Here is a 25610-nt window from a genome sequence, read left to right as displayed (position 1 = left end):
TCTGGGCATCAAAAAAGAAGACCATAACCCCCTCTTAGTGAAAAGCACACATGATTCTATTGACGTTTGCAGAATTTCTCCTGCTCCTCCCAGCAGAAAATTTGGGTCTAAAACTACATTTCTCAGGAATGTTACCAGAAAAATTTAAGAGGCAAGTCAGCTGAGATAGAAAGCAACCCAAATCAAGAACTAAAATGGAACTAAAAACAAAAGTGAAAGACAGCCCAAACCAATTCTTTAAAGACTAAGTATGCGTAAAATGTGTTCACTCTTTGTTTACTACGTCCTGAACACCACCATCCCCCAGTGTTTTGGTGACCACCAATGAGAGAAGTCTTCAAAGAGAAGGGCTTTCTATCTCAGAGGCCATCAGTACAAGCCTTCCAAACAGTTTGTAATGGCCATGTCAGGGCACTTTATGAGAGAGAGTCCCTCCATTAAAGCACACAAAAAATGATTTACTCACATGTGAATTCTACATTTGTTTGGGGGAACAATAATAATGAGCAACTCTTAAAGTATGAACATTAGGGCCCAAATTGTGCTCAGTTTATGCTGGCATAATGGAGAGAACATGGCTGTCTGTATAGATGCACAATAAGTAAAGGGGCAACCAGGACTGATGGAGGCACTACAGGTTGAACCCGTCGATCTGGCACTCTCTGGTCCAGCAACATCCATAGTCCAGCATGATTTTAGATAGCTGGATGACCACTTATTATGGGCACAGCCAAGTTTCCCATGGTCCCATAAAGTTTGTTTACAGACGTCAGTCCTGGTTCTCAGTGTTCTGCACTGTTATTTATCTGTAATTTATCCCTAAATGTCTTCTAAGAGCCCAGTTGGCGGTGGAAGTGTTGGTAATGTGCTAGACAACATTGATCTCTGATGGTCTGGCAAATTCACTGGTCCGGCACCGGTCAGGTCCTGAGGGTGCTACACTAGAGAGGTTCAACCTGTAATAGCAAAGACTGAGGCAACATTCGTATCAGGAATTAAAGTATGGCATAATACATTGTACTGTACATTGAAATTCACACCACTGCACTGGCTACAAAATGAGGACACAGAGTTTCCACTTATCTACTCATCAGGGCAGGGACAATCTACTACATTGCGATTATGTCTACATTGGAACTCAGTGTGTGATTCCCAGTTGAAGTAGATGTGCTCGCACTAGCTCTTATTGACCCAGCATGCAAAAAATACTAGTATAGTTGCAGTAGCACATGCAGCAACAAATGAGAGCAAGGAACAGACACCCCTACTACATACCCATTAGGCCCAGGGCACCCTTGTACTTGGGGTCACTAGGATGTTCCACTGCATGCTGCTGTCCACGCTGCCATGACAACACTCCTATTTTTAGCATGCTAGCATGATGAGAAGGAAGGGGTAGTATATGTGCGCTCCCAGCTCCAACTAGAATTGTAGGCTGTGTTTGTACAATGTCTAGAGCACCCACCCTACAAATTGGCTCTTCGCTGCTATCACAATAAATGTGGTTAATAATAAATTAAACAAGCTAGCCAGTATTTTAAACATAAGAAGTAATGTTGCAATTTTTTAAAAAACATAATACGGTGTCTGATTCTGGATTCATATTGGGTTTACACGGGTGTAACTCCACTGATTGTGATGACGTTCTACCCAAGTTGCCTCTATGAAAGAGAGAGCAGAGCTGATCGGCTGCATTTACTACATTAAATGGAAGGTCAATGACAAGCCAGTCTGATGTGTCTTTCTCATTCACAAAAGAAAGCCCATATATACTTTATTAGGATGTATGCCAATGTCAAGCTTAAACAGCACTGGATGAGACAGTGAGCTCTCAACAATAAAGCTGGAACTTGCAGTCCAGCAAAAAGACTGTTTAAAAACTTTGAACTTCACAAGCGTTCAGATCGTCTGCTTATATGTCAGCATTGAACATACGGATGACACTGAATCCTTAGCTTGTGACAGAAAGAGGTGCTGCTCTGAAGCAGACGGCACTAAACTGACTGTGTTACACAAAAACAGCATGAAGAGCAGCTGTTGAACATCCAAGGGGCAAAGACAAAGCTGTCAGGATAAAAAAGCTGGCTACACTTAACGGGAAAAAAGTGCTGTGGCATAAATGCTGAAGAGACAGGTGATCAGTGGGAAAAGAGGAATGCTCCCTGACGTAGAAAAGATATACACATGCAGACAACTACCATGGGTCCATAGCGAATAGTTCAGCATCTGTTGCTGGCACAAAGGCTGGGTCTCCTGACTCCTTTCATCACCTAAGGAACATTAATTCTCCTCCACTCTGCATGGGTCACTTTACTCACTGAGAATTCCATGCCTTGTCTCCACATTCCCACCCACTTCTAGAAGTTTTTCTACTTAAACACAGAAGTTTATGTTTTTAAACTTGTGTGCTTAAAGTTGGGCACCAATGTAAAAGCATCCTGATCAAATGCAGTCTTGGGTTGCATTACTAAAGGCTTATTATGCAAATCACAAGAGGTGAGAGCATACGCAGTGGGTTGGGGTGGATTGGGGATTGGCTTGGGGATGCAAGCCCACCCTCCCACACCCATACACCCCAGGTCCTGCCCCTTCCATGCCCGCCGGAGCCCACCCAGTGTAACCACTGCCACCTCCCCGCACCCAGAGCCCTTCCCACAGTGTGGACACTGACTGACTCCTACCTGAGGCTAGTACATACCCTGTTTTAGAGTGCTGGATTGTTGGGCATTGTAACCACTGGTCCCTACCCCGAACCCAAGCCTTCGTGGCCCCAGAGCAAGAGGTGGCTTCAGCCTTCCTAGCCCCACAGCACTGGTCAGCCATGCAGCCCAGCCTTCCGAGACCCAGAGCAACCAGTGCCCAGGCAGCTGCGCAGCCCCAGCTTTCCCAGCCCCAGAGCACTGGGCACCCAGAAAGCATATGTAGGCCATGGTGCCAGCCCCAGTCCCCGGGTACCCTGTCCCCTTCCAGACACCAGCCCCAGGCTAAGAGCAGTGTGCTACACACAGATAGGAAGGGGCCTGATCTGGGGCAGAAGTTGGACAGGGCCACCCATATCTGTTTGGGTAGGGCATGCCTTCCTTTGCCTTTGTGACCTGTCACTCCTGGGTGGTAGGACACAAGAAGTGCTAGCTAGCGCTCTGGTGGAGTTCTGTGTCCAGTTTGCATCACAGCTGTATGGAAAGGATGTAAGGAAACTGGAAAGGATCCATCAGCAAGCAATAAAGATGATCAAAGGGATGGAATTCAATCTGAGAAAAGGCAGAAGGAGCTGGATATGTTTAGTTTGGAAAAGAGGAGATTGGTGGGGACATGATTGCAGTCTTCAAATACTTGAAAGGCTGCCATAAAAGAAATGGAAAAAAAATGTTTGCTATGGCCAAAGAGGATAGGACAAGAGCCAATGGGCTCAAACTATTGCAGAGCAGATTTAAATAAATCTCAGGAAAAATTTTCTAGCTGTAAGAACAGTAGGATAATGGAACAAAGGGTCTGTGGAAGTCACAGAAGGTTTTCCAAAAGCAGCTGGATAGCCACCTACCTTGGATGGTTCAGACACAATAAATCCTCATCTGGGCCATGCACTAGATTGGATGACTCTTCTGGTCCCTTCTATCCCTATGATTCTACTAACATGTTTGGACAAAAGCACAGTACCTTTTAGATTTGCACACAATTACATTAATATGCATGCAGCCAGTCAGCAGCACATTTCCCCATAGACTTGTAGGTTTTCACTGCAGATCTATAGAAGAGCGTGGAAGAAAAAAAAGTCTAAGGGAAAACCCTCAAGCCAGCAGGTCTGGGAAGAAGGCTCTTATTTTGAGCTTGAATTACTGTCCACACAAGCTGTAAGTGTTCAGTGCCTTTGAAAAGCCACTTTTATTTAGAAGCATTTTGAAAATCCTAAGTACAAGAAGGCACAATAGTTAAAAAGCCTGGGTTTAAACTGTTGAAGATCATGCCTGAAACGTTAGGAGATTTTGTTTCTATTTGGATCAGTATTCAAAGATGGAAGTTTACATTACAGTCATATGAAGCAGGTCAGGTGAAGCAGATCTTTGCCCATGAAAGCCTATGCTCCAAAATATCTTTTAGTTTATGAAGTGCCACAAGACTTCTTGTTTCTGTAGAAAAATAATGTTTATTGGATTTGTTTCTTCACCTCACCCCCCACTATCCTTCAGAACTCTGAAGCAGATAGTTCCCCTTTAATTTCTACATGATCCAAAAGAAAATACTGGTTTGTCATCCCAGGATGCATATGGGAAGAAAGGGCAGAGGAACCAAGTTCTCCAAGACCTAGCCAAATTGTCACGATGGGACTCTTCCAGCCCCCACTATAGGCAGTAGAAAGATTTCATTGACTTCTGTAGACTGTGGACCAGGCCCTATATGACTGATCTTGAAAGAGCCAGTCACAGATGATCATTGTGTGGATCTGGCAAAACCCAGACTAGAAGTGACCTATAAAGAAGACATGGACATTTTTGAAAGCATGAAGGACTGACTGGTGAAAACAAAGATCATTGTGTCAAACAAAATTAGAGTTCTTTGCAAAAATAAACATCTATGAGTGTTGTCTATTGCTTAAGCTGCATCCTCACCTGGTGACTATTTTGCAGTGAGCTGCAGTTAACATCATCCTCACCTCTCCTTCTCATCTCAGCAATAAAATAGAAACTGCTTATTTTCTTATGAAGAAACCTAATTGTAATCAGTCTCCTTAAAGAAGACTTGAAAAATATCCACTCTTTAGGTGCTTAACCTTCCTGAATAATTAATGTATCAAAATTTTAAAAGAACTATTCATCTTTGCCACTGCATGTCATAAAAATGTGAAATAATGTAACCAAAGACCAGTCTTCTAGAAAACTGGAAAAAATCAATCCCATTACCTTTGCTAAATTGCGATGAAGAATTGAGGTGAGTGAGTTTTTCACTGTGGGATGTTATTATTGAAAGTCTGCTATAAAATATGATGTACATTTGGCTATATTTATTATCATATACCTGTAAGACCTCAAAAGTTGGTCTCTTCTTTAATCTCATGCCACTCAGAGTTTCTCCTGACTTATTTAAACAAGTAATTCCTCTCAGGCTAGTAGAGTAAAAGAAATAGTGGGTCAACCTTCCCCCGCCTCCGCCCGTTTAGGGTAGGAGAAATTACAGTATATGTTGCTGTCCCAGAATAGAGCGCCAATATTCTACTTGAGCATTGTAAAGGCCCATCTGCTTATCATAATGAACAACCTCAAGTTTCCTGAGTGAAATGTCCATTAGAGTCATTGTGGCCTGCACCTGAGAAACTCCAACTGGACTGCAACAGAGTAACCAGTCTAGTCCACTAGCATGTCCACTCTCAGTGGTACCAGTGTGAATCTGATTTGATGTATCGAATTTGATGTATCAAACCTACACCATACCAAGAGCAGAATTTGCCTCGTTTCTTTCCTACAATTTCAACATACTTCAACTTGCTAAATATTTTTTCAGGCCACTAGCAAAATTGACTCTGTGATTTTAGGCCAACAGAAGCAGTGGAACTTAATGGGAACTCCTGTTTGACAGATGTGACTTTTAGTCGTTGTTTCTGCTGTAAAAATCCCACTAGGACTGGACTCACCAAAATGCTAAAAAATCCCATTCTGTCTGAGCACAAAACATTTGAAAATAAACCATGCTGACCCAAACATTCAAATAATAACTTCACTATTCATTCTGGATTTTTTAACTGTTTAGTACTAAATATATGAAGCACCGGCAGGAGCTTTGTATTTCTGTTAGAGTCAGTTTCCCTTTATTCAGATACTTATTTGTTGTCGCTCTGAAAAGGTAATAATTCTAAGTTTATCTGGTTTCCTCCACTCCTTTCTGTCACTGGCATTAGTAAGGCTTGGAACAATAACAGGATGCCAGGATGCAGGATGGGAAAAGGCTGACTCCCAGCTGGGGAACCTTGGAGACTGGAAAGCTGAACACTCCCAGTATTGCTTAATGAAATGAAAACTGATTTTTTTGTTCCTTGTTTTTCACCCTGGGTAGTGCTGTGTAGATTTCTGGATACTGCTGATTTAGTTTGCCTAACTTTGCATAAAACTGAAGCTTCACCAACCCTTGTGAATCAGGTAAGAGATAATGGATTCCTGTTGCTCTTTCCAGGTACATTTCAGAGGCTTTTATTCCTTATTTAATTGTTTTGATTTTGGTTTAAAGTTCTGAGGTGGACGATTTTCTTAATATTCTGTGCATTAGACATATTTGCAACATCCTCTGAGCTGACACCACTGTCTTCGGTGGAGATCCTATTAATTTACATTGATGTGAGATGAAAATCAGGTTCTCTGAGGCTACAGAAAAATGCTCACACACTGTAAGGAGTATTTAGACTTTAAGAAAAGGATCTTCTTTATACTTCTGATTTATGATGCAAACTAGGACATATCACTGGACTTTTACAATGAGACATAACAACAGGATCAATACTACAAAATGTACCTGGGGCTTTTCAGTTGCAGTACAGACAGTAACAGGTTTAATATTTTGTTATTGGGAATATGTACGCTATGGTGTATCTTGCTTCCTTTATGCATGCATAAATACATTGGCTAAAGGTTCCAGAGGTCCTTGAATTCCTTGAAATTATTACAGGAATTTTAGTGCTACTGGAGCTAAGACCTAAAAGGTTCATGTTCAAAGGCAGCTACTATGCAGATCTCACTAGCCTTTCATTTGACTAGGCATAACATTTTCAAAGCACCTGAGTAATTTAAAGCTTGTATCCCATTTTCAAAAAGGACTCAGGCACTTAGAAACGCAAGTCCCATTGACTTTCAGTGAGATTTTTGGGGCCTACAGTGCCTGGGCAACTTTTGAAAATGGAACTCAGGTGTTTTTGAAAATTTTACCCATGATCTTCCAAATTCCATTTAACTCTAACTAGCACTTACAACTCTGTTGGTCTGGAATTAAACGCTTCTGGCTCTCAGCTGTCTGAACTTATTTTTCTAATAAGTTACTTTACATAGAGAGCCTGGAAACAAGAAATCTGCTGTCAGGGCTTTTAAATAGTTAGGATTATAGTGTTTTGTGTAGCAGGTCCCTCAGTTAACAGGTTTTCCATACAACTTGCAAAAACGCAATTGTCTACGAATAAGAGAGGAAACAATGCATCTTTGTTTCTGTTGGCCTTATATTCTCTAGTGGAAGGATTGCCAGGGTAGGTGATACCTTAGGATATGTCTACACAGGAGACATTTTGAAATAAACTATTTTAGAAGAGCTTATTTTGAAATAATGCTGCTATGCACAAAAGTGCATTTCAAAATAGCACTCAGCTATTGCAAAATACAGCGTCTACACACATAGGGCTTATTTTGAAATACAACGGTGGGATGCACTATAGCTTATTGTGAAATAGGATCTATTCCCTGTCTTAACAGAGCCTATTTAGAAATCACTAATTTGAAATAGGTGCTATTCCTCACAGAATGAGGTTTACCATACCAAGTAAGCCAACTGCTATTTCAAAATTATTTCAAAATAGTGGTTGCATTGGGCAGGTTGCATTGAGCAGGTTGCATTAGGATAATTATTTCAAAATAACAGTTGTTATTATGAAATAACTTTGCTGTGAAGACCTACCTTACTGTGCTGCCTGCACTCAATGCTGCAGGAAAGAGTGTGAAATGCAAGAAGTATTATGGAATAGGCTGCTTTTGTGAAGTTCTCAGCTGAAAAGGGTATTCATATTGTGATATTTGTTATACAGCCAGATGTAGGGCTCAGTGCTGAAGGTGCTTAAGCAGAAAGTGTTCCATTTAAACAGTTGAAAGTTTTAGAGATATTCGCCAAACAAACATGTTTGCCTCATATCCTGCTTTTGTTGAAGTAGTACAGAGTAATTGAAAACAGGATATTGGTAAAGGGACTTGTATAATTTCTGCTTTGGAAGCTCATCTGATTATAGCTTTTAGCTGAGCTAGGTGATACACATGTGAAATAATATTTTAAAAAATTCTTCCTTTTTCCAGTGAAAAATAGAAGAGAAAATTCCTATTTCTTGCCTGTAATATCAGGTATAAACCAAGCAAGTATTGCTTCCTGTCTTGGGGAAAGAAGGGAACCTATTGCTGGTGACAGGGTTTTTTAAAAGGATTAATCTACTTTTTTTAATCATTTGTATATCATTTTGTTCTCTGATGTCAGTGTATCCACCATCTAGATCACTCTGGAGTTTAATTTAAACAGATTCAACCTTGAATAGTAAGTGGGGAAAAATGTCATTCCCATTTATTTCATGAGATGTGTGAAATGGAAATATTTTGCAATGGAGAAAAGCATTTTAAAAGGTACACAAAGGACTTCCTTTTCTTCATTCCAATATGTTTAAAATAAGATGAGCCCCAACAGCTGAGCACACGCTTTGCTAATATGTCAGAGTTATTTGTGTAAACTAGAGACGTGCCCAAGACATGCAGGGGGAAGGGGAGATTTGCAAAGGCACAAAAGGCAGACACAGTGACTTTCATTGGGAACTGGATGCTTATCTCCTATTTGTGCCTTTGAAACCCCTCCCAAGAATTGGAATTTATATCTGGATTCGGAACAGACTTTGGCTACATGCACAGCCAGGGATATGAGTATGACCCACAACAAAGATAAACTCAACTCTGGATTTAGATTTGAAATGCCTACAATATCTTGGAGTAATCAAGTCTGGGAGAACCTATCTGGTGTCAAATCTACTGCAAACACCAAAACACAGGGACCCAGGGAAACCAACAGACTTGCCAGGCCCCTGGGCAAGGTGGGGGAGTGGGGCTCAGCTCTGTGATCCTAGAAGGGGAGGGACCCACATGGGAGGGATGGGGGTGGAGGAAGCCAGCCCTCAGCACCAATCGGAGCACACTGTGCCACTCCCTCCATCCAGACAGCCCTCAGAGTACGCTGCATGGTGCTCCACTGCAGACTTAAAGGGCCTGGGGCTCCTGTCATGACCACTGCCCCAGCAGTAGCAGTCAGGATCCCTGGGCCCTCCTGAATCACTGGGGCAGCTGCCCCTTTTGTCTCCCCTTCCCTCCTTCAGTGGTCCTGCAGGGAGCCATCAGACTGCCACTCACAAGCAGATACGAGGTTTTGAAGTCACCATGTCACCTCATAACTCTGGGATCCATTTTCAAAAATACCACAGGGAAACATAGAAAGAACAATGCCATGATGACAACTGCATAAAACTCAAAGTCTTGCAGTTCTCCAGGGGATCCCATTAACATTTTCTTGGGTTTCAGTCCCTCTGACATTGACAACCCATCCGTACCTCAAGTCCTGCACTGAATTTGGGGTTTGTTCAAACTCCCAAACTCAAACGTCATCAAAACTGCCAAATTTTCCATTAAAGGCCTCAACTTCAAGGTGAAAACATCAATTGGCCCATTCACTGACCTTACGTTTACTCAATAAGACTGTGACCTTTAAATATACCTGCCAGTGAACTTGCTCTGAATTTCAAGTTCAGAACAAAACATGAAAGCAGGCAGATTTTGAGGGCTGCGTGGTTTTACTGCACACGTTTTGCACCACTCCAACTATGACATATTTCTCAGGAATATACTATTACTTCTTGAAGCTCACTGTACTGAAAGAAATATCAGTGTGCCAGGCAGAGGTGGTATTTTGGGCCTGACTCTCTGAAGTGTTGCGCATCCTTAATTCCAATTAACATCCGTGGAAAATTAACATCTCAGGAAGCACACCACACCCAAAGCTGTGTAAGTCCAAATTCTGTGAAACTCATGGAAGTCAATGAGCTAGAAAGATACATAAATGCACTGTTTTTAGTTCTGTGGCTGATTGGCCTGAAAGACAGTAAGATTCTGGCCATACTTGGCCAAAACTTTGAAATGGCCCTGCTAATGGCCAAATCGAAGAATATTAATGAGGAGCTGAATAAGGGGATTTCAAAATGCACAGGGTCCTTTTGAAAAGGACCACCATGTAGCCGAGTCACACACATTCGAAAGCGGCACTTGAAGTGCCATGGCCAGAAGCATGCTAATGAGGCAATGAATATTCATTTCAGCACCTCATTAGTATTCTTCGACTTGGCCATTAGCATGGCCATTTTGAAGTTTTGGCCAAGCGTGGCCACAGCCTAACTGTTATTTCATGCCTATTTCAGGCTCCCCCTGAACTTAGTATGCCATGGTATATATGCGATTTATAATAATATAAAAAATAATTTGGAGTAAAAAGTCAACTTTCAGGAATCAGGCTGCTGAGTCACTTCAATTCACATCTGAGTTTCATAACTTTTGAAAACAGTGGCTGCACTAAGGAACAAAGGAACATAAAGATCAAGGATATAATTTCCCTGAGGGATATTTTTTCTAGCTTTCCATTTTTCTCTACCTGTCTGTCTGTGATCGTGTAAAACCACAGTCATCCAGTCATCTGGCAATTAACCTTTCTGGCAAAGCAATACTGTCAGCCCAAACATTTCAGCAGTCTGTTTCTCAGCACAGATATAGTTATGGGGCCATGTAAGCAAATGCTCTCAAAAGTGAGGACTCCCAGGTAAATGTATTACTAAAGATGACATTTGAAAGGATGGAAACACTCAGCTTGCAGTGAAAAGCCTGCTACTTCAGAGGGTAGGGAAAAGCACAGTGACCCAAGGTGCACATAGAACACGAGAATGGCCATACTGACCAAAACCAAAGGTCCATCTAGCCCAGTATGACAGTGGCCAATGCCAGATGCCCCAGAGGGAGCGAACAGAACAGGGAATCATCAAGTCATCCCTCTCCTGTCCTTCATTTCCAATCACTTCAGACACCACATAAAGTCAGCTCTTTCACAAGCCAGTATCACCAGGCGTATTGTGCTCCAGGTAGTTCTCTACCTCTCATCCACAGGAGGGCTGGGATGGCTGCCAGGGGACCCCCAAAAGTGCAGGGCCTGGGGCATTACCCCTCTTCATCTCTGCAAGAGATGGCTCTGACTCCGGGGCCAGCACATCCACAGGAAAACAATAGCAGGTGCTCAGTATGCAACAGCAGCCCCACCAATCAGCTCCTCCAGCTCTCTTACTGTGCACCCAGGATCAGCTGTTCAGCGATATCCTGAGCACTGGGTGTAAGAGCTGAAGGAGGGGACAAGTCTTGGGGGAAGGGACAGGAGGAGGTTTGGGACTTGGGGTAGACAGCAGGGCCAGCCCTTGAAATATTCATGCCCTACACAGCCCCTGCAAAGGGGGCCTGCCACCTCCCTAGGGGATACTGAGATCAGGGCGATAGGGCCAGGAACTGCAGGGGGCAAAAGCAGTGAAGGGAGGCAACAGAGGTCAGGCCTACTCCTGCATTCCCTGGACATAGCAGAAAGTGGAGCAACTTGGCCTCACCCCGCTCTACTCCCCTGGCTTGCAGCCATGTTATTTGGTGGGGGTAGGGGGTGGAGGAAGGAGTGGAACTGACCCCGCACTCACTGTCATGGGGAAATGGAGGGATACCCTGACTTAGAGCTAGGGGAGTGGATTGGGCTAGGTTCAGGCCACTCCGCTTCTCTCCCACAACTGTCACCAGTGAGTGTGGTAGGGGGTCCAACCCCTGCTGCTGGCACCAGGCCCTCTCACTTGTCTCCCAGGCTGCATCACTTAGGGGAAGGGCTGGAATAGGAGTTGGGGGAGAAGGTATCCCGGGTTCCATCCGCCCATCAAGGATGGCCCTACTGGAACTGGCTGCTGGAGCTGGCACTGCTCTGTACACAGCACGTAACTGTCTAGGGAAGCATGGAATTTGGAGCATTTTGGTGCCCCAAATTTTACAGTGCCCTGTGTGGCTGTGTAATTTTCCTATTCATAGGAAGGTCCTGGGGTTGAGCTGCCCCCGAAGAACAGAAGTAGTCAGTACCGATGGAGGAGGAGAGCCCCATTTTACACAAGTTTTTCGTGATCATTTCCCAGATTCACAGGATTTACGTTAAAGTCCACCCTGACAGTAAATGAAATTTCTTCCAAAAATGCCAGTGTACATAAAACAACACTTTGGGATTAGCGTGAAATACTCAGCACTGATTAGCAATAAGATATGAGATTTGGCTTATTTCTGTCTGTTTTCAGGGGAAAAAAGTGTACTACTTTATGGTCAAAAATAAAATGTGTCCTCAGCTTTATATGACTTTCATATATAGGGTCCAAAGCCGCAGCAAACAGATACACATTCCATTTTTCACTAGTTCTGCTGTTTTATCTTCCCTGTGGAAGATCAACAAATGCCCCTGCCTTTATGGGCAGCCAACATAAGGTTAATATGCCTCTAAACACCATAAAACAAAAACTTGTCCAATATGGAAATTAACAGAAGGGGAGGAAGTGTTCCATAATTTCCTTTTGGGAAGATGATTAAATCATCACAGCGTTGCATGGAACAAAGCCGTCTGTTTAACAGAGATAGCAGCTCTGCACCCATGTGCCCAGAATTGCCACTAGAGTTTGCTAGTATTGCATTAGTAGAGTTCCGTCTTCCATTAATAGCACTCAAGATGACTAAAATCTCTAGGAGTAGGAATTGAGCAAGTTTCCTGTCGTAAGACACTGCATCATTTCCCTTGTGCTGACCTAACTTAAGTTGTGATCATTCAAATTTCCTTATAAGGTCTCCTCTTTGATTTTTCTAAATCAAGACAAATGCTTCAGTTACATAAGAAATGTATAACCAAATTGCTCCAAAGTCCATGCTGCCCGAGAGTAGGGCATAAACACTGGCCACAGATTCTCACATTAATCAAAGGTAGTAACAATTACCTCCCTAATCACTAGAAATGCATCTAGCAATCCTTCAGAGTCAGACAGCAAACCCACAATGCGAGCAAAGCTTAGATTTGGAGCTAGCTCTCAGTAAGAACTTTCCAAAGGCCAGGGTTGTTTGAGGTCTCAAGTTCCAGAAGTGCCACAGCAGCCACATCTGCTGCTGTGGAAGAAGAGGGTGCCCTTAGTGCTGCTTCGCAGTGCTGGGCACTCCTGCGAGTGGCCTCGTTGGGTACATCTACACCATTAATAGAACATGCAACAATGCATCTCAGAGCCCAGGTCTGCAGATTTAGGCTCGAGGGTTTTGCACTACAGCACTAACAATAGCTGAGTAAATGCTTGGGCTGGAGCTCAGGCTCTGAAGGTCACTCCGTTCCCCAATATATGGCCTCTTGAATTGCAGCACGAGGTAACAGGATGTTGCTATATCCTGCCATTCACAAGTGAGCCAGACAACAGAAAAGAACGAACCAGGTTTGAAAGAGAAGTTACAAATTTTTTTTTAATTACTTTTTGCTTCCTGGCTTTGGAGCCTTTAGCTATCCCATTTTCAAGCTTTTCTTCACCAGCATGAAGGTAAAGCAGCTTGCTTTTCAAAAAAAATTAAAACAGAGTCTCACAAAACAGGAATCCAGGAGCTGGGGCTTTAAAAAAGAAAAAAAAATGATCAGCGTCCCAGTAGAAGCACAAGAAAAAAAGAACAGCATTGGTATTACTTCACTTATGTCATTCTTTACATTCTTTCACCATGCAGTGGTCAAAACAATGGAAATGGTACTGAAAGAGGTGGTAAATATAGCAGGAGACCGGGGAAGACTGAAGGATTAAGTGGGAATGGGGTGCAGGAACTAGTTGATAAGCTATAGGAAGCAGAGAACAGATAGAAATGTGAATTGAATTGTTAAAAGGGGAAATGTTATGGAGTAGTTATGTACCCAACAATGTACACTCCTGATCTATATTCTCTCTATACATTATTACACCCTTTCTCAAAAATATTCATGTCTGTGCAATTGGAAGAGTCTTTCGTATTTCCTTTCCAAATGATAATGTATTACTTTTAGTCATCCATAAGTATAAATATAAGAGGAGGTCTAAGAGTTGCATGACAGACTCATTGTCTCAGAGTGCCCCTCATCTTGAGGTCCCACATTGCAATTCTTCTACATCCTCTCATTCTCAGAGCTCCTGTCGTCTGGTGCAGCAACTTGGTCCTCCAACCATATGACACTGTAGTTCCTTTCCAAGGTATCAGTGCCCTGCATCAAGGTGCCATATGACACTAGTTGTCAATATGACATCTTTTGCCCCTCCAGGAGTCCTCTTCAAGCCCACTCTTCTTTCAGAGTAGGGGGCACCAAGACTCCTTCGCAGCAAAACTCAAACTGGAGATGGAATCATCTTGGGCATCATCTTTTAGTCCCTTTGAGTCCTCCCCAGTTCCACACTTCTCTTCTGGAACACCATCCCACAGGACTCCCTCCTTGTGTTCTTTTCCCTTTGTCAGTGCCTCCCCAACTTTGGACCTTTGCCAGACATCCCAGAGAGGATCCCAAGGCCTATTAATTTCAGTCTCATAAGTGTTTTAGAATCATATGGCTGAAAGGGACCTCAAGAGGTCTAAGTATTATCTAGACCATCCCAGACAGGTGTTTGTCTAATACATTCTTAAAAATCTCCAGTGATGAAGAGCTCACAACCACCCTACACAACATACTCCAGAGCTTAACCACCTTCACAATTTGGAACTTTTTGCATGTGTCCAACCTAAATTTCCCTTGCTACAATTTAAGCCCATTGTTTCTTGTCCTATCCTGGTAGGATAAAGAACAATTTTACTCCCTCTTCCTTGTAACAACCTTCTATGTAGTTGAAAATATTGTGTCCCTTCTAATCCTATTTACATCAGACCATTTTTCCAATTTGCCTGGATCATTTTAAATTTTTATTCTATTCTCCAGAGCACCTGCAACCCCTCTCAGCTTGGTATTGTCCACAAACTTCTCTGTACCATATCTGAATTGCTGAAGATACTGAACAGACACATTACTGATCATTGTGAGAGCCCACTTGACACGTCTTCCAGCTTGCCTCTGAAACACTGATAACTACTTTCTGGGAATGCTTTTCCAACAAGTTATGCACCCTAGTTTGTTTATAAGAAGGCCATGCACAACAGTAGCAGAAGCTTCCTACCAAGGGTCAAGATAGATCACATCTACTGCATCCTCCCTGTCCACAAGACTTGTTATCCTGTGGAAGAAAGCTATTCAGTTGGTTTGACATGATTTGTTCTTAACAAACCTATTCTATCTGTTACTTATTCATTTATCTTCTAGATGTATCCAACCTGGTTTATAATCGTAATCTTTCGGGTACCAAAGATGACTGGTCTGTAATTCAACAGGTTCTCCTTATTTCCTAGATTGGTGCTATATTTCCCATCACTGTGCTGCGTTGCTCCCTGTAGGAAGAAGACGTATGCCTGGTCGGTACTGGGGGCAAAGTCAATCAAAGATGGAGTCAACAGACTTTAGTTTGAGTTGCCCCACTTCAGGGGATCAACAGGAGAAACTCTCCCTTCAATTCCCCTTATTCTTCTTGCTGTGGAGTACCAGAATTGATGGGAATACAATCAGCAGTCAATTTAGCAGGTCTTTACTAGACCCACTAAATCAGTCCCTGGGAGATTGAGCTCCACAGCATAGCTCCCTCAGTAAGCATAAACAAGGCCCTAGCTACATCTGTTAAAGAACTATACCTAGCACTTCCCTCGAGGTGCCCTTGGAATTGTTGTCTGAGCCTTGAGGTTCCCATTAACCATTTTGCTACTAATGTGGCATCCCATCACAAGTTGATGCAGTTTTAACTGCAGTTTGAGAAAACAAATCTTCAGTGCTTTTGTGTAAAAAGTGTCTGGCATTGTGAATCATACATCCATCTTTACACATGGGGGAGAATGTATTTCTGCTCACTTAGCCTTTGTGGCATGAATGAGTTACAATTTTATCTGCTGTAAAGACAGCTTCCTCATTAGTTTTTATTTTTAAATACATGTGTGCATTACTGTACATCTTGTCTTGGGGTCTTGACCGCAGGGCCTGCAGACATTCCGGGCCCCTGGGCCAGGTGCAGGTGGCCCGTCTCTGTGCTCCTAAAAGGAGCAGTGCCTCAGGCAGAAGGGGCAGGGCTTAGGCCGGCCAGCCCTCAGCACTTTCCACAGCCCTACACAGGAAGCCCTCAGAGCTGACTGGAGCACACTGCATAGCACTCCTACAGTGATTAAAGGGCCCGGGGCTCCAGCCATCATCACTGCTGTAGTAGGAATGTCTGGGAACGCTGGGCCCTTTTGAATTGCCAGGACCTGGGGCAGTTGCCTCCCTGTCCCCCCGAATCAGAGTGCCTAGATGTTGAGATTCTTTCCTTGTTCAAGAACACAGTTCATGTTCTGCACTAAGCCCTGGTATGAAGCTTCGCCACCGCTCGGGGCTGTCTCCGTTTGGAAACAGGATGAGCAAATAAATCTTGGTCATATAGTTAATTCTGTTGTATTCAATATAGGTTCTTATATATTATTACAATTTTACAGAGTGGACCTTATTCTGCTTTGGCTTGTAAAAGCTCTTAGCATTCAGCTACAACTCTAGCTTATAATTTAACACAGAATTAACCAAGTGAAGTTACAAAACTTAGATCACTTCCAAAACACACACTAAATTCACTGCTGCAAGAACAGAAAATGGTTTGTGATAGTCTGGCTGGAATTGTATTGATAGCAGTCTAGCCTGCCACACAGTGTTAACAGAGAGATAGCCGTGTTAGCCTGTACCTTAACAAAACAAAAAAAGCAGTCCTGTAGCACTTTAAAGACTAACAAAATAATTTATTAGGTGATGAGCTTTCGTGGGGCAGACCCACTTCTTCAGATTTGGAGACAGTGCTATCAACCCTCACAGTTACACTTGTGTCCAAGTAACATTGTGTGGTGGTTGTATGGACAATGAGGGCTTTTGGCCAAAAGGTTGTGTACAGGTAAACAGATGGTCAACATATAAAGATTCTACTTAATCCACCTCCCAGCCATAACTGAACTAGAACTCTTGTAGAGGTTCAGATGAGTCAGCACACACATTCCTATCTAATTGTAACCCCAGGGGCACTGAGAGTACTGATAAGAGAGAGTGAAGTCTCTGCTCTACAACCTTGGCTGGAGCGCCAGCTGGGCTTTAACTTGTGCAGTAGAGCAGATGGCTTTTGCCTTCGGTCTCAGGTTCATTCCTCCTGCTGACAACCCAGGCTGTCGGCCTTACGTAATCAACAAGCCCCAAGGCTGCTGTGCATTTCTGACAAGCATACACCAGAATTCATAAGATTATCAGGGAAAAACCTGCACCCAACAGATTAAACAGAGACTGACTAGCCCCATATAAATGCTCTCTCCAAAACAGAAGGTTTTTTGAAAGGATTCTCAGATCACAGCATTTGGGACACAAGAGACCTTGGTCAGGAATAGCTCAAGATCCTGATAGAGGACACTTGTAGGAATTCAGCAAGTAACATAATGCCATGATTAAGAGGGGTGCATTTAGAAGCAAGGATTTGTGTTAGGGACAAGCAAAGGAAAAGACTTCAACTGTTTCAGAATTTAGGCGAAGTACCAGGCTTCAGGAAATACATCCAGACCAAAGGGACTCTCCAAATGAGGTAAGGCCATCTTCACGGCTCAGTGAACCTAAATTGCCAGATCATCATCCCTAATAACCTTCTGTGTTCTGAGCACATAGAGGATATCTTCTCCCTTGCAATTTTTCTCCCTCTCATTAGATCACTGTCATATTTTTTCCAGTAAGTTCCTAGGATTTTGACCACCACCACCACCTTTTCCTTACCTTATCAGTTCTGACGAAGGATTCGTCAGCAGAGCATTGCTTACTTTCTGTTTTTAGCATGCACTGTAATTCAGCTCTTTTGTTCCAGAGTGATCTAATAAGATGGGTGGAGGTGCAGAGTAATCTGACTGTGAAAATATAGCCTGGAGTTTGATGGCACTTGGCCATCATCATCAAAACACTTGCAGCCAAAATGTAAATCTTGTATCACTTGCAACTTTTTTTTCCTGTGATATTTTCCAAGCCAAGAAATCACATTTGTCACAGGTTCCTCGAACTTGCTGATTTTAAAAACAGAATCCTCTGAATCAACAAAACACAGAGCTATGTGACAGTTTGAATAATATCAAGCACTAAGTGAAAGTATTCTGTACCAGAAACAAAAGTTCTGCTGATCTCTTTAATTATATTTGCATGAACAAAATATTCTGTTATGTTCTCCGGAGTCATTTCTGCTCTCAGAGGATTGTGACCCATTCTTGGTTGCATATGAGCGAGTAGAATTTCTAAGTGATCCCTTGGTCATGCCACTAGCTCCACGCAAGAGGTCAAAATCCTCTGTTTGTGGCATTACATTCACTACTAAACAATTCAAAGGATGAAGTCACAAATAGTGAACAATGATCACTTTGAGCTGGGACTCTGCTACGTAGTGAACTTCATTCAGCAACTGGGTTCAGTCCCAGCCTTATGCTTACTGGTACGCCTACTGTTTAACTAGTCAACATCCCTAATATGCACCAAAAAAAAACCCACGATTAATCACAAATCTCCCCTGAAAAGTTACAGACTCCCGAGCAGACCATGTCCCTCTCCATCTCCTTCAAGATTTGCAAGAATAGCTTTAAAATGAACTAACTGGCAAGTGGTGATTGCATTTTATTCTTAAGGTCACACTCACAGCACAGCATGACCTTCTGAGATCCTTCTTCCCTCAGCCTGCACCCCCAGACCTCTTCCTCACACACCCTTCTCTACTCTTCTTCCAAACCACGGATTTTTTTTCCACCTCTTTATTCCCTCATCCTATCCAGAACTCCCATTCAGGAGCTTTCAGTATCTGTCTTCAGCACACTCATGCAGCCTCCTTTGTGCTAACAGATTAGCATGTGAAATAAAGAGCTGTTTGCACAGGGAAACCCTGGATTGTTTTGAATAATAATGCTTGCTCCACCCTTTAGAGTGTTCTAATGTAATCCATGGATCACTTCCAAGAAATCTTCTGAAACAAAGAATTATGATGTTCCATTCAAGAGTGTATAGGGAACAAGAACTCTAACTCAGTGCCAAAACAAATGAACATCAAATACTGCAGTCACTCTACCTGTCTACTCTCAAATGGGTTTCCACCAGTTCCTAAGCATCTCCATAGCCTTTATGATGACAAATAACATTATCTTGGAAACTGGACAAACCCATTATTGATTCTGCACCTGGCATGATACATGATCTGCATACTGAGAGAGTGAAATGATATGAGATTCCGCAACCTCACCTCATTATGCAGCAGTGCTCTAATAGCCTTTTGTGTGCATTCGTCTCTTGGGACAGATGGGAAGCCAGCCGTCTCATAAAATCTGGTGAATTCCTCGCAAGTCATGCCAAGATCCTCCTACAAAATGAAAATATACATCCATTTTAATGACAACTACAATGCATAACTGATCTGGGGAGAAGTAGGCAAGACTGGCTAATAAGACGACTGTCCATTTTTGTGGTTTGAAATTCTTTCATTGCCTGCATGAGGCATACATCACTCTCACATAGAGAAGTGAGGCATTGTTGACTATGAGAGCATTGATCCTTGTTAGACCATTGAAATGATTCCCAAAAATGTAGGTTAACATACTCTTTCTGACTTGTGTCTCTGCAAAGTCTATAAAAAGAGCCTAGTTCAATGTACAAAACACACACCCCTTCCGTCACCTTCATGGCCGATGTCGTGGGCATAGCGCATGGGATGCTGGTGGACTGTGATATATAGGAAATCAGACTAGATGATCTGGAGTCTTAAACTCTCTCATGCTATAGCAACATTTTCCAATAAGGAAGAATTGTTTAAGAAAAAAGAATAACCTGACTCTGTAAATGGAAAAACTGTTTAATTAGGTAGTGTTTGTGCATGTAGATTTCAGGGTGAATCTACATAGCTTTGTTTGAAATTTCTCTGAGTAAGACTATTTGATATGCTCTATATGACATCTTATTCCCATTTTGGTACTTCCCATGCTCATAAGCAAAGGCAAAAAGAAGCATTTTAAAAACAGAGAGAGGGAAGTCTGCTTCTGGTTGTGGTGTCCCACCTCGGCCGTGGGGTTCTGCGGGTGATCTCACTGAAGCCATGGGGTCCTGCCTGGCCCACCAGTCCCTCTGCTGCCATGGCTGCTCTGGCCTGGCATGACAAACCATCACTGGAGTTCAAAACAAGCACCAGTTAACTGATTAATCAGTAAAGCACTGTTAAACATTATGGCTTACTGGTTAACCAGTTAACATCCCTAATATACACAAAACAAATCCCACAATTAAACGCAAATCTCCCCCGTAAAAGTTACAGGCTCCCAAGTAGATCAGGTGTCTCTCCATCTCCTTCCAGCCTTGCAAGAATAACTTTAAAATAAAACTAACTGGCAAGTGGTGATTGCATTTTATTCTAAGAGAGGCCACACTTACAGCTGTTGCAACTACACTGGAAGCAATGGAGTTACAACAGAGGTGAATCTGGTCCTCTGCATCTAGAGGGAAGGAAATCTATGCAGTCTGCTAGTCTGAAGACCTCACTGAACTGTCACATGCTCTGATTTTTGCTTCCACAGAGAATTTCATGGCTGTGTCAGACTTGAACTATCATGTTCCTCTTCGGGTCCACTGTTTGTAAAGACTGTCCCATAGCCATAGGCATGCATGCAATTGTGAGGTGGATTAATTAATCAAAACATAAGCTCTTTTGTGAGCATGAAGCTAAGCCTGAGAGTGTATGCCAGAAAAAATAATAGGCCTTCTCCGTTACAGCCAAAAGCACCACTGTTCTACAAACAGTACTCAGTTCCAAACACACCCTTCAGATATTAAAGTGGTGGGGTTTTTTTAAATAAAAAGGACATGACCACACACACTATTCATTATGAATCTACAGATGATGAAGCACATAGTGTACAGCTGTCCCCACAGACTAAACTCTAGTCTGAGCTCTCTCGACAGCCAAGTAAGTATTTCGCCCTGAGAAGTTTTCACAGGCCAAGTGAGCATTGAGATCAAGGTGATTGCATGGATATAAATCAGCTCAGAATTAACCCCTATAGACCATATAAAATTCCTGCTGTTCTTAGCACCAGTTGTCTCCAGTATGACTCTTGGTCCCCTTTTTACTGTTTGCTCAGGAAAGAGCAGCATTTGAGATGAAGAAATAAAATAACTTCCTTGTCTCTCATGGAGTTCATCTCTGTATGACATTACAAAATTTCTCCTTACAGGCTTCTAGTCCATCTATAATACATCTGAAGTGCATGTCACCATGGCATCTATGGCCACCGATGCAAAACACATTCAAATCAATGAAAAAACCCTCCCACAGTTTTGAGGATTTATGCCCCAAATCTCATCCCCCTCTCTCTTTAATTTCTCTCTTCCCCTTCCATCATATTCTTAAACATTCACCAGCCATCCAAACAAAAGACACTGCAATTTAAACAAATACACGTGCTTACAAACTAGCATGCTCTAAAAACAGAGGTAACTTTAGTCCACTGAGGATCAGAATTGGGGCAGAGGCTAGGAAGGAAAAGGAACCTTGCTAGCGTTTGACAATGAGCATTCGGTCACTTTGCCAAATCTTTTTAACTGAGGCAAGGACTGTCAACGAAACAGGATGTTAGCTTAAGCCCATAGTTTCTGGTACACATGTGCTCCTCGATGCATCAGTCAACTATCCAGTGACTGGTTGAGACAGAAAGGGGACTAAACTCTCAGGGAAGGCAGATATGAGCAAAAGTCACTCACTCAGTCTGAGATGAACAATCACAGCATGACACAAAATGTCCTCTTTGGGCTCATTGAGATGGTTACATTTCTGGTGCTGTGCTACTCACAGGAGTAGTTCTCATTTGACTTGGAGCAAAAGCAAATCAAAATGGAAAGGATCTGCTTGTAATGCCTCTCCATTCGTTGTTTTATCCTGTTCTTTGCCTATGTGGCTAAAATATTTTGGACCACAGGTGATGCAATTTAAAATCCTTATCAGTTCAATGAGAGTTCTTTAGATCAAGAATACAGGAGGATAAGACCCTAGACTAAATATGAACTCAGGATTTGTCTTCCCATTTTAGGTCTAAAGTGAAAAAAAAGCTACAATTTACATCTACAATGACGAACCACTTCTGAAGGACATTTTTAATTCCTCAGGAAAAAAAAAAGAATCACACAAATTATCAATGCTATTTCATTAAAACACAGCCCAGGATAGAGGAAGAAAAGAGACATTTATGAGGGTTTAGTTTGGTTGCTTTTGTTTTGTTGTTGTTTACCTCCCTTCCTCTCTGAAATTACACATTTATGTACAGACCTTTAGAACACTCTTGATGGGCCTTGCTAATCTCATTCCATATTGGTGGGGGTGGTTCATTCTGCCTTGTTTTGTTTTATCTCTTTACAATTTTCTCCAGTTCTTCAGTCCAAACTCAGGATTAATTACTCTGAAAAATCAGAGTCCAGAATGCACACAAAGCATTCCTGTTCTGTACTGTCACCAGGATTTTATTGTACTTCTGGTGGTTAGTACCAAGCTATCTTTAGTATTTGTTATTGGTCCATTTGGCTGGTGTGGGGGTGGGGGGTGTGGATTGTTTTGTTTATTTTTTTTAAAAAACACATTTAATTAGAGCCAGCTGGAAAACCAACAAAAATTGAAATGTTGATGAGAAAACAAATAGTTATTTCTTCCCTTCCCCTATTACCCCCATCAGCTCCATATTTTACACAATAGTTGTGGAAAGACCAGGTGACCTACTTCTGTTAGTCTGATTTACTTTCCAGCAGGCCTATATGTGTTTTGCCTGTCCTGGGATAAGAAACCAAATATTCTTCTTCTTCCTAGCTTTGCGGCCATAAAGCCTGTCTATTCCTAATAAGCAATAAATCCTCACCATACACAGCAAGTGATTGCAAATACTTACATCTTCCTTTTACCCAGATTTACACATACTGTATGTGGGGAGAGCATCAGCCCAGGGAAAGCCTGAAGTTTTAAATGCAATTGTTTGAGCCCTAAGGAGAAAGATATTTCTAAACAATATTTTAATGTACAAAAACTGTGTTATGTTCCGTTAATTCAGAAATGTCAACATTTTTCTGAAATGTCGAGGAATCACCTGTGGGTACATCTGCACAACATCGGGGATCAACACAACAGTGATCAATTCACCAGCTATGGATTTATCATATCTGCTTAGATGTAATAAAATCAATCTCCCGCTATCTCCCATCAATGTCAGTACTCCACCAAATCGAGAAGAATAGATGGCATTGACGGGCGAGCAGTGCCCATTAATCTTACTATGTGGAAGACACTGTGATATGTGAACACCAGCTATGCAAATAGCATAGCTGAAGTACATCAATTGCACTGCATGGTGTAGACCAAGCCTAAGGGATAAAACAGGCCTGGGAAATTTCAGCCCATAAACTGCATCTGAAAAATTATGCCAGAATCTGAAAACAGGGGCCTAAACCAAAATAGTGGTATTGCTTCCTCAACCAGAATTAGATACGGTCCTAGCTTACTGAGACCCAACTGACTGCATATGACCCAGGGACATTGCAAAGGTAGCAATGTTGTGTAACCGAATTTTAGGGAAGTTGTGATTAGGTTACTGAGGTACCTATGTATTCCAATGTAGCACTATCTTTCTTATAAAAATCCAAGTATAGTCATCCATGTTTAGCACATCTCAGAATCTGCGAGTCTATAAAAATTCCCAGATAGTCACAAACATTTGGTTACCCAAACAGATTAATTCCCGAATCTGCAAAGGAGGACATGAAAACAACCTTCCAAAATAAAATGCCACAATGAAGGGAAACACCATGTCACCATTTAGATCCACTTGTCAATCTGATAAGCACAAAGTGACAGACCAGTCTCATAAAAGAGAGGCCAAAACATACCACTTGCTACAACTATGCTAAACTCTGTATATTGCTCAGAACATTTGTTGAGTGTTTTAATAATATTTTTCATTTAAAAAAACAATAGTGATCCCATTTGGAATCTCAGAAAATAAGGGCTTTGTAAAGCTACAATTGTTCCAGGACTCTTTTGTCATGAATTATTACAGTAAACTCTTTCATATCCAGCATTCTACTATCCAGAACTATCAGATAAATGGCATTTTAACCATAAATAAATTTTAGTTAAATTTTCCATAAATATAGTATAATGCAAGTAAATACAAATAAATACAGTAAATACAGTATACGTTTACAATGTACAATATTACTGTCAAAGGTAAATTAAGTACTTTGCATAATCTTGTTTTTCTTTAGTGTTATGCATTGCTAGGTACACCTCTCTATTATCCAGAATATTTGAATATCCGACAACCTCCCAGTCCCAGGGCTGTGGGATACAAAAGAGTTTACTGTAGTTTTAAAAACTACCCAGTTAGCATTTTGCACTGAACTAAATGTGTTGCCTCAGCTATTGCTACGTTTTAAGCCCAAGGAAAGGAAATAGCTCATTTTTACTGGTTTAGATATAGTTCTCTAACAGAAGCTATAGTAAAGGTAACAATGTTCTATTTTTTACAATATTGTGATGCTTCTCTTTTTAATAGAGGTTTTTAGACTTGCACTAGGAAATGTTGTCTAATGATTAGATCAATGCACTTGGAGACCAGAGCCTGTGATTCTATTGCTAGTTCTGATACTGATCCACTGTGGGAACACTGCTAAGTCATTGTATCTGTAAATGCTTCACTCGCCAATCTGTAAGATGTACATAATGCATGCTCTATCTACTGCACCACTCAGGAGTTGAGGAGGCTTTATTAGTTCATTTCTGCAAAGTGCAGAGGGTTCCCTGGATGAAAAATGGTTTCAAAATATTGCTAGCATTGTATTACATTTATTAAAGCTGTATCCCTTTATTTAAGTATTGCAGTGCAGGTCTGTCTACTACATACACAGAGTACGCACTCACCTTAGAAAGAAAAAGGTGATTTATTTACATTATATCATTTAGTTATTACCTTGCTGCATTGTTTATTGACAGTTATTCTGTTCCTGAGCCTTTAAAGATCACAGCTATATCATGTTAGGATGACAAAGTGAGAACTTGCTAGTGCAGGTTCTCTACAGATATACAGTAAACTCTTACATACCCCTGCTCTCTTCTAGACATATTTAAGGGTCTTGCTTAAAATAAATGGGCTATGGTTACACTAGAGAGTTTTGTCGAAAAAACCTGGTAGAATGTCCACACACAAAATGCCTTTTGTTGACAGTTGTCAACAAAACCCAGCACTTCTGCTGGCAGCACTGTCTCTCCGCCACGAGGCGTAATGCTGCTGTCGATAGATTCTGTCAACAAGAAAGCAGTGTGGATGCTATGGCGGTGGGCCTCTTCTCAACAGACGGCATCCAGAATAATGGGAAGCCTTGTCTGCTGTGCTTCCGGATGCCTGTTTTGTCAAAAGAGCAGCCAGGCAGTCCAACCGCTCTGTCAAAAGAGCACTCTTCCAATTGGCTTTTGTGTGTGGCTGCACTATGTCAACAGACGTTTTGGTGGGAAAACTCTTCTGACAGGGACTTCTGTTGACAGACTGCTGTAGTGTAAGTGTAGCCCTGGGTTTAAGCTATTGGTACAAGTAGTCAAACAAAGAAAGACTGAGCCTGTAGTCTCAGGCATGACCAAGGGA

General features: G+C 42.0%; 1 protein-coding gene across 1 annotated transcript in view; it reads left to right on the top strand.

Annotated features, from left to right (window-relative positions):
• The first annotated feature begins 5969 nt into the window (after positions 1-5969).
• Positions 5970-25610, top strand: part of CDH5 (cadherin 5) — a 51180-nt gene continuing 31539 nt past the window's right edge. The window contains exon 1 of the mRNA XM_075009192.1: positions 5970-6128. The gene's annotated coding sequence lies outside the window, so the exon portion shown is untranslated. The remainder of the gene's footprint in view (positions 6129-25610) is intronic.

The sequence above is a fragment of the Carettochelys insculpta genome, chromosome 14, assembly GCF_033958435.1.
Source record: "Carettochelys insculpta isolate YL-2023 chromosome 14, ASM3395843v1, whole genome shotgun sequence".
Taxonomy (NCBI): Eukaryota; Metazoa; Chordata; order Testudines; family Carettochelyidae; genus Carettochelys; species Carettochelys insculpta.
The sequence above is the reverse complement of the archived record's forward strand: the minus strand, read 5'-3'. Positions and strand labels throughout refer to the sequence as shown.